Source organism: Babylonia areolata, chromosome 19 (assembly GCF_041734735.1).
Source record: "Babylonia areolata isolate BAREFJ2019XMU chromosome 19, ASM4173473v1, whole genome shotgun sequence".
Classification (NCBI taxonomy): Eukaryota; Metazoa; Mollusca; class Gastropoda; order Neogastropoda; family Buccinidae; genus Babylonia; species Babylonia areolata.
Window position 1 is genome coordinate 56997580 of NC_134894.1, and position 10988 is coordinate 57008567.

The following is a 10988-nucleotide window of genomic DNA, read 5'->3' on the forward strand; positions in this document are numbered from 1 at the left end:
TGTAGCAATAATGCCAAAATAGTTATTCCAGGAAGAAAAAAACCCCAAGATCTTTAGTTAAAGTCACTTCGCTGCTTTTGATTTGAAAACTTTTCCTGTTGTATCATTGAGAAATAGTAGAACAGTGAATGGAATAAAGGCACATATTTTATTAATGAAAAGGAAATAGATATATTAATTTGTGATATACCATTGGAATCCCGTGTTTTAAAAGACTACCAGTGTTCGGTAAAACTACATAAAAAATGGGTCCACATATTTTGTCATTGGGAAAAACGTTTTTAACACACCATGATAATTTATCCTTACTATGACCATGACTTTTAACAATTTATATTTGTTTCAGCTTTGTGTGTTCAACAACATGACCTTGACCTAGGTTAAGGTGGGAACAGTTAAAACCAACCAGTCAATTTCAACAGAGATCCACTTTATTTGAGTAGTAACAAAGTCATTTAAGACAGAAGCACAAGAAATGACTATTCTCTTGAACAGACATTTGACCCCCTCCATTCATTTCTAATCAAGATTACTCAGCAGGCTCAAGGTCTGAGTTATGATAAATGCAAGTTTTGAGTTTGCTTGCTTGTTGGCTTTTTTTTTTTTTTTTTTTAAATTTATTTATTTTTTATCATCTTTCATCCAAGTTGATGAGAATGTGCTGAATTTGTATATCATTTACATAGAAATCCAGTATATTTTTATCAGCTTTACTACAGGCATCCAGCTTGGTCATACAGTTTTAGATAAACAAGCACAAAGTCTAAAATCACCTTTTACATGAGTCACACAGACACATTAGATTGATCATTTCCAGCAGATGTTCAGATTTTATGTTCACTAGTCCATGTCATGCAGATATTTGTCCATCAGAGTTCTAATTCTTCTATGAATCACTTTTCAAACATTCACATATTCACACAGGCAACCCTGCTCCTGTGAACACTCAAAGAAAAACGTCGAAAATTGTGTATGCTTGTGGTATGCTCTGCCAATATCTTATGACAGTGTCTGGTTTGCCATGGTCTCTGCTGATACGATTGTGTTTTGGGTGTCTTTGGCAAACTGTTTCGGTCTCCAGTTGTCTCCAGTGTGTCTCCCTTCACGGAGATGTTTCTACTGTTGCCTTTTCATTGATATTGTGGTGTGAGATTTTCCTGTGCTGGTTACCGAGTCATTTAATCTGAGGCCTTTTGCCTGTGCTTGTATTGTCTTGCTAGATGTGTTAATGTCATTCACTATGAAAGCTTATTTTAGACATTTGTTTTATCTGAAATAAAAAATGCCCTGCACAGAATTATTAAGTTCATTCTAGACATTAGTTTTGCCCGAAATCACAGCGTCCTGCTTGACGATCATTGCCATCCACAATATTACAATTGTTGGTGTGTGAATCTTGTCAGAAAATGATATAAAGATTCTTTTTCCTGTTCTTATGCTCTGTGGCTCATTGTAGACTAGTTATGATGTGTCAGTAGACTTTGATTGTCAAATGTAAGAATACGAAAAAGAACCCCACCCCCCCACCCCGCCCCCCTAAAAGCCTTGATAACAACATCGCATGAAATTCACTTGTTAGGACTCTTTCTGTGGGAGGGTTATTGTGGCATGTGAACCCAGCATATTCTGCCCCATCTTGCTGAGAAACACATCAGTGGAAAAGATAACCCTCCCATGTCCATTGATCTCAAAATAGTGAGAGAACATATCCCAGCAATCCCATCAAGCCATTTTCTCTGACAAACAACAACAACGATTAACAAAGAGGCAAATCAAGTTCTAGCAACAAGGCTATTTGTCAACAATTAACATAGTAACAAAGATGTCAAGAAAGAACAGCCATACTTTCAAAGGGGACACAGCAAAGATCAATATACAGTGCTCCTCCTTCCCACAAACAGTTGCATGGAACCATTTGGAGGAGACAGCTGTCAAAGCAACACTAAGAGACAGCTTCTACGCTGCCATGAATGGTAGCACTTTATTTTTGATTAGGGACATTTTCGTCCAAGTCTGTTACTAAGAAAGTCATGCCAAAATTGGTTTCTGCTGACTACACACACACACACACACACACACACACACACACACACACACATATATATATATATATATATATATATATATATATATACGTACACGCACACATACAGATCCTCAGGAATGTTGGATGTTGAATATCACGTACTTATACAACTATGTTTCCATATCAGTGGCCTTACTACACACATCTTTATTATGTTGCTTGTTGATGCTGTTTTTGCTGTTTATCGTCCCCTGCTGTTACCTAGTGTATGCCTTCTTATCTGAGATACAAAAAATATAAAAAAGAAAAGTTCTGCTGGAATTTTGAAGGGCAAAAGCATGTCTTTTTTTTTTCATTAAGCAGTTTGCTGCCTGTAGTTTTTGTTGTTGTTTTTTTTTTTTTGCTTTGTTGCTGCAGTATGCAATAAAGCAAAATGTCCTGTCGTTTTGGTAATGTGCATGTGTGTACATACACTGATACACACACACACACACACACACACACACACACACACATACAGACACACACACACACACACACACACACACACACACCACAACACACCACACCACAGCACAACACACACACACCACCTGTACCTGGCAGATGTACATGTTTGCAAACGTGGGTTCATTCTGATTCATTGAAAAAGTGCATGCATGTTCATGTGCAGTCATGTCAACATTTTCCAACAGATGCAAACTGAATATGACATTTGTTATATTGCATGTGGAGAATCCCTGTTGCAGGTGTAAAAAGTAAAGATAGGCTGCTATTTATTGTATTGATGGTGGTTGTGTTTCGACTACAGCTGTGGTCTTTATTTTTCATTGTAAATGATGATAAGTGTTACGTGTAAGTAAAAAGCTGAAATGTGTAGAGATGTACATTCCGTTGCTGGGATGAATACAGATTGAAAAGAACGTGGAAAAGCAAAAGGCGTGTGTGCTTCATTAACATTCTCTGTCTTTCTGCATGTCTCTGTCTTTCTCTGTCTGTCTATCTGTCTCTCATTCACACACATTCTCTCTCTCTGTGTCAATCTCTAGTTGACTCACTTGTGTAAATAAAGTGAGTCTATGTTTTAACCCGGTGTTCAGTTGTCTGTGTGTGTGTCTGTGTGTCCGTGGTAAACTTTTAACATTGACATTTTCTCTGCACATACTTTGTCAGTTGACACCAAATTAGGCATAAAAATAGGAAAAATTCAGTTCTTTCCAGTCATCTTGTTTAAAACAATATTGCACCTCTGGGATGGGCACAAAAAAAAAAAATGAAGCCTAATTATATGCAAACTGCATTTACTGTTATATTTATATTTTTTTTATTCTCTAAACTTAGCACTTTGATCTGATATTCTGACCCAACAACAAGAGCAGTCATTATTATCATTTTTTGTTCAAACAGGAACTTCTTTTGCTAAGCATGGAAGTTTTATTTATTTTGCAAACGTTTTGGTGCAGTAGGTAAAAAAGTTTATAGTCTGAGTCTAAAAGGGAAGTCTTTTTAAGGAGTACCAGCTTGAGCCCCCGTTTATGAAAATTCTGTAATGGCTTCATGGTGTTCGCACAAGCGGAGTCCCATAGTATTAATGCATAATCTCTTGTAGACTGGATATGTGCTTGAAAAAATAATTTCCATGAATGAAGGTCAAGGAAATGTTTGACTTTGGATAGTTGATGGGGTTTCTGGGCTGTCGTTTTGCAAAGTGACTTTATGTGAGGATTCCAAGTGAGATTGTTGTCAATTATGATCCCCAGAACATTATGATCACTGATCTGTTCAATAGGTTCACATTTAATTTGGATGGAAGGAAAATTATATATAGTGTTTTGCCTCTTTTGTCTGGTTGTGATTAACATGCATTTTGTTTTTTGTGGGTGAAGAGACATGTGGTTTAGTTCGGTCCATCTAACGAGTTCATCAGTACTTTCTTTTGCAAGAGCGACAATGTCAGTATGAGAAGTGTGGATTGTTGTATCATCTGCAAAAAGTTCACAGATGGATTTCATATGGAGCGGTAGGTCGTTTATATATATTGAGAATAGTAAAGGGCCTAGAATAGACCCCTGAGGAATGCCATAATCAAGTGTTGTTGGTGCGGAGATTGATGTACTCATTGTCACGCATTGTTGTGTGTCTGTCATATAGGATTTAAGCAAACTAAGACAACTGGCTGACAGAACCTATAGTTCAAGGTTTCTAAGTAAGAGGTTGTGGTCGGTCACATCAAATGCTTTTTTTTTTTTAATCAACAAATAAAACATCACAATATGTATTGTTATTGACATTGGTAAACCAGTCATCTACAATGTTGACCAATGCTGTGTGTGGCATGAATGTTTTCATCTGAAACCAGATTGAGCTGGATGTAAAAGCTCACTGACATCAAAGTGATGTGAAATATGCTTGTTTATGTGCTTTTCTAGTGGTTTTGAAAGAATAAAAATAATGGAAACTGGCTTGCAGTTTGAAGGATCGGTGGTGTCCCCAGATTTGTAAATAGGAATAACTTTCGATTTCTAAAATGCGTTCGGAAAGTAGTTTTTGTCAATACACAGATTTAAAATGTACATTGATGTGTCCGTGATAACTGGAGCGGCTAGTTTAAGAATTCTGTTGCCCATGCCATCCTGTTCGCAGGTTCCTGTCTGTTTTAGTTAGATAAGGTAGTTATAGACTTCAGATACTGTTATGGGTGGAATATTTAATTTGATTGAAGTGTTTTTATTACGACAACACAATTCAAATTTTTCAAGGTCATTCAGTTTTGTGTAATCTGTGGTAATAATTTTCTTGACTATTTTGGAAAAGTGTGTATTTATTTGATTCACAAAAACCTCTTTGATCACGGTTGATTTTGACGAAGATTACTTGTTGGTGAGTTGGTTTATATTTTGCCACACTGATTTGGGGTTTTCTTTCGAGGATAATAATTTTCGGTAATATTTAGTCCTCTTTTCTTTGCGCTTTTGCGAGTTATTGCATTTCTTCATTTGTTCGATTCTTCGTGGTAGCCCTGCTCTTTAAGATAGTCTCTAATGTAGCCTGCCTCTTTCAACTCGTTGGAACACCAGGCTGGTTTAGGAGTGTGTTTAACTCTTATAGTTTTCAGTGGGACGTGTTTATTAAATATTTCTGTAAATATTTCGATCCAGTGTTCTATTGCTAGATCTGGGTCTGTTATATCATATACTCATGAAAGTTTGGAGCTATACTCACATCATTTATAAAGAGCTGCTCATTAAATTTAGAGTGGCAACGATATACTATTGTCTTATGGCCAGATTTTGGAATTTTTACTCCTTTTTTTCCCCCCATGTGACACTGACAAACTGGATAGTGATTACTACAGTTGAGTCCGGAACGGAAACGGAACGCAAGCTTTTCATATATTGTTCTTAGAGAGACTCGGGGAGAGAGAGAGAGAGAGAGAGAGAGACTGTAATGAAAATGATGACGTTCTTCCCGTCATTGCCGAGATAAAAACGGCAACTGCAACATTGTATCCAGTTAAATGGCGAGCACCGACCAAATCAGATCGAGCCATTACTGTTGTGTGCATGTGTGTTATATAAAGTGTAGAAAAGGAACAGACTCACTTCATACGACACACACTCACTGAAATGCAAACAACAGGCCATTGCTATCACTGATTGATTACTTCCCGTGAAAGCCACGTGTGCCCACGGAACGTGGCAGCTGTGCATGTGATGTCCTCAAGTTATCATGATTACTTCCCGTGAAAGTCACGTGTGCCCACGGAACGTGACAGCTGTGCATGTGATGTCCTCAAGATAAATAGCTCGAGAAGAGGGTCCGTTTGGCACTGGAAGCTGAAATGAAATTGAAATGAAATTTATGGTGCTTAGAGCCTCGCCGACCACTAAGGCCATCTCAAGGCTATCGCCACGTTAATACCTACTACAAAGGTAAAAAGAAAATAAAAAAACAAGTCACCACTTTAAGCTTTCCACTCAAAGTTTAAAAAACCTCCCATAGTTTAAAACCTTCAAATCTGATTAAAAATGTTCACTTCTTTCAAGAAGTCCATCAGCGCCCACGGAGGGACATCACGAAACAAGGTCTTCAAAGAAACCGCCGTGTAATGTCTGTGTCTAACGTCATGCAGATCCGAACAGTCAAGGAGCACGTGTTTCACGGTGAGAGGCTGATCACAGGGAATACATCGAGGGGCCTCTTCCCCCTTCAACAAGTAAGAATGAGCTGGGGGGTTTTAAAAGTGTGCCCCGCATGCAGTCTGCACAACACAGACTCCTCCTTTCTGTTCTTCACCCCTGATGAGAGGGTCTCTTTTAGGTCTGGACGGATCTGGAGCAGCTTGTTGTCCGTCTGGGTGTTCCACTCCTCTTGCCAAAGATCCTTAACATAAGTGTTCACCTTCTGCTTCACGTCTGTGTATGGTACGAAGGATCTCGATAATTCTTTCTTTACAACGTTCTTGGCCAGCTGGTCTGCCATTTCGTTACCACGAATGCCAACATGTCCAGGAACCCAGGCCAACACAACGTCGTATCCATTCTTCGTTACGAGAGTTACGTTACTGGAAGCTAATGATTGATTTGCTTGCATCAGAATAAAAGAAATATTTCGAATTTCCTTATATGTGTATTGTTAAGATATATTATAAACGAGACAATATGAAAACAAAAATTATAAGATAAAACACATTAAAAAAAAAAACCTTGAGAAGAAAATGACAATCAACAAAAGAGCGATTCAATCAACAGTCATTCTTAAATGACCAGAAATATCCGTGCAACCTAAACCACTGACAATCCTCTGGTTAAAACAGATAAACAGACCCGAAAACAAAAATTCTTAACCCAATTTAACCGGTCATCAGCAAGAATTACTTTCAGCCCTGACTCAATGAACTGGGTCGACAATAATTTGACATGTCATATACATGCATCAGATGTATGTCATGCATGATTTTTACTACACCCACGCGAATACAAAAGCACGCACACACACACACACACACACACACACACACACACACACACACACACAATCTATATGTTGCTTTTTTGTTCAATTTCAGTAGCTGAACCATTCTTTTCTGATCTACTTGGCTATATCTCCGACCATCATTTCATTTTAGTAAAAAATAAAAAGTAGTAGTGGCAAAAGCATCGATTCGCACTTGGAATTTCGTTGTTGGTTGTTGTTTTGTATCTTTAAACATTTGTATTGGAATAAATTATACGTTTAATATTGTTTCTTGTATATGTCACATATGTGCGGCTTCATTTCAAACTGATGTCATCTGAAGTTCTCAATACAGCAGATGTTTTCCAACACAGTGAAAACACACACACGCAAACACACACACACACACACACACACACACACCGTGTCAAAACATGCACATCATAAATCATGGACACATGAATCGACATTAACAACGCGTTGGAGAGAGAGACAGACAGACAGACAGACAGACAGAGAGAGAGAGAGAGACGAATTTGTCGTCAGTTTATTTTCATACATTAATTTTCTCGAATACTGAAAGCCGATAGGCAATATCTATGCGCAGCTGGTTAACTTGTATAACAAACAACTCCCAAGTCCACTCGATCGTTCCTGACATTTAAAAATATATATGCCTTGGATCTAACTGTGTAATGATAGTAAGAATTCGTCTTTTATTATGAAAATAATCTTGAACATTGAACACTGACACACAGCTGACACCGGGTTCACTGTTATCAGTTACAGGCACAGAACGGTTTATGCTCGCTGTGACCTTGACTTCGGCCGAACGGTACTTTTTTTTTTCTACTTCTTTTTTTCATTTTCAATGTAGGTTAATCTCAGAACTTTGAGAAATCTAAGCAATGTATCATGTAGTATATTCAAGTTTTATTGGAATCGGTGAGTTGTCAATAAGAGATTAAAACAACGATATCACCGCAAAAACCATTTCCTTAACAGTGTGACCTTGAACCAATGTCAAATTAAACTTCTTCTTCCTTGGCTTGGACTGTGTTCTGATGAACGTGTGTTGTCCAACGGTCAGTGGAATCTGTTGATTCGGAGCTAACTGGGTGGTTAAGTGGGTGGCCCGTTGCTCAGACTTGTTCAGTTAAAAGATTAACTCTCTCCATACGAACGGCGAAAGAGACGACGTTAACAGCGTTTCAGCCCAATTACCATCATCAAAATATTGCAAGCAGAAGGCTCTTATACTGAAGAGGTGAATGTTGACAAAGAATACCACAATTCTGACGACGGAAGCTAAAGGTTGGGTCATTGAGACACCCACTGGACATCCGAGGGGTCTGTGTAGAGGAGAAGAAAGGACTGGCCGTACTCAGTGAGTTAAAACTATGTACGCATGCTGCTGCTGGTTTCCGGAGCTAACTGGGTGGCTAAGTGGGTGGCCCGTAGCTCAGACTTGTTTTAATAAGATTAAAACTATGCACACATGCTGCTGCTGGTTAGTCGTTCTTTTGCTGAGCCAGAATGCTGACCTAGACTGGCCTTGAAGAGCTCCAAAGAAGGAATATCCGTGAGGCTGGGTGGCAGGTTGTTCCACTGGCGCAGGGTTCTAGTTAAGAAGCTATTGCAGAGGTCTGGGTGGGTGGCACGTTCCTGGAACAGTCCTTGGGCTCCCTTTGTCCAGCTATATCCCCTTTGGGGGAACTCTTCAATGTCAGTCGACCATGCTGTTATTGATCTTGAAAAGCATGGTGAAACGGTTGCGTTGTCTTCTTTCTGTGAGAGGCTGCCACTGCTCCAGCGTAGTGAGCATACTGGTCACACAGCCTGGTGTCTGATCGCTGTAGTTATTGAAGACGTAAGTCGGGCTGCCTTACGTTGTACTTTCTCCAGCGCCGTGACGTCTTTCTGACAGGTCGGGTCCCAGACTGTGGATGCGTACTCCAAGACAGGTCTGACCATGGTGTTGTACGTTGTTGACTTGACGCTGTACGGATGGAGCATTAGCGGAAGTTCCACCTCCGGCAGAAAACCCACCGGCAGCTCTGTTGCCCTTCTTGACTGTGTTGGCAATATGTTTTCCCCGGGACATGTCCTCTGTGATGGTAACGGCGAGGTATTTGCTGGATGCTGTTGTTTCCAGTACCTGCTTACTATGGAGGCTGTACGTGCAGTAGATGGTATTACAGCATTCTTCTTGCGGGTTTGGGGAGATGCGGATGGCATGCATTTACTAGAAGGGTTGAAGCTCAGTAATTTTGCCAGGTTGATTCGCAATGTTCCAGAGTCGACAGGTCGTGTTGTAGTTGGAGGCTATCTTGAGGGGAGGCGATTCATTTTAGGAGAAGACAGTCGTCGGCAAACAGTTTGGTAGTACTGAACTTGACAGACAGCGCCGGGGAGGTAGTTTATGAAGGTGAGGAAGAGAAGAGGACCCAGGACTGAGCCCTGTGGGACTCCTATGATGACGTCGACTGGCGTTGATATATTGCCCTCCAGAATCATCTGTTGCTGGCGCTAAGAAATGCGGAGACCCACCGCGAATGGTGTTTTTGCACACTCCATAGTAGTCCAGTTTTGTAAGCAGGGCATACGTGACCTTGTCGAACGTTTTCGAGAAATCAAGCAGAACGGCATCGACTGACTGACCTGGACGCCTCACCAGTTGGGCGAGCTGTTGGGCAATCTCGTGGACTGTCACAATAAGCTGAGATTCACAGGTGCGGTGCTTTTTGAACTAGCCGTGCTGAGTGTCTGTCAAGATGCTGTCAGTTGATCAAAGCGTCACATGATGGAACCGTGTGAACGACAATGATGTTCCAGGATCTTGCAGACGATGGAGGTCAAGGCCATAGGTCAGTAATTCAGTGCTGGGGACTGATGTGCTGTTCATTCTCCCTTTTTCAGTGAAAATTGGTACACAGTACGACTGACTCCAGACTTGGCGCCACTGAGTCAGATGGGACTTGTCCTGAATTTAAAGATAGCTGACTATAGTTCGACTGAGGTACACTGAGCTCACTTCGAACTTGATGCAGGACTGATCGTAGCCAGACCTCAATAGAATTTGAGGTTGTTGAGAAGGTTTGTTTGCCGGTGCGCGTGTAGATGTACTTGTGTGTGTGTGTGTGTGTGTGTGTGTGTGTGTGTGTGTGTGTGTGTGTCCGACGGTCAGTGCGCGTATCCTGATGCCAGGTCAAATGTATGTGTGTCAGCCGGTCAGGTATATGATTATGTGTGTAGGTGTGTGTTCGCTGACGCTGACTGAACTATTCAGGTTTAATTGTCACAGTGTCCTATAATATCAGTCGGAATGCTCAGTCGTCGTCCATAAGTCACTCAAGTTGTGCTCGGTCCTTTTCAAGTTGACGCAATCGGTCGATCTCGACCGAGGGCTACTGATCGGTTCCCGTGCCACTGAGTCACGTGCTCAGTCAGTCAAGCTAGTTGAGTCAGCTATTATATCTGCTCAATTGCAAGTCATCGTTCCCGTACCACGAACCTCTAATAGGTCCGTGTTCCCCGGTACCACACACAATCCTGAACTTTTCAAATTCATGTACTCCTTTTCTTTCTTTCTTTCTTTCTTTCTTCACTTCTTTCTTCCGGCTTTATCTATCTATTTATTTCATTTTTTTATTTTTATTTTTTTTATTCTTATTTTATTTTATTTTTATTTTCACGGAGGGTTCCTTGGCACAGAGCTTTATTGGGTCTCAGTCTTTAACTGATGCCCCGTTGGTAAGCCAACAGCTCCACTGACTGAGCGGACAACTGCCGTCACCGTCTGCACATAATGTGTACTAGTTTTTTTTCTTGGGACTGCCTCTCTCTTTTGCCGTCTTTATCACACCATCAAACTGCCCTATACGAAAATAGTGGTCGATCCAGCGACATTAATATATATATATATATATATATATATATATATATATATATATATATATATATATATATATATGTATATCTCAGTTAATAGACCTCGCTCACTCTC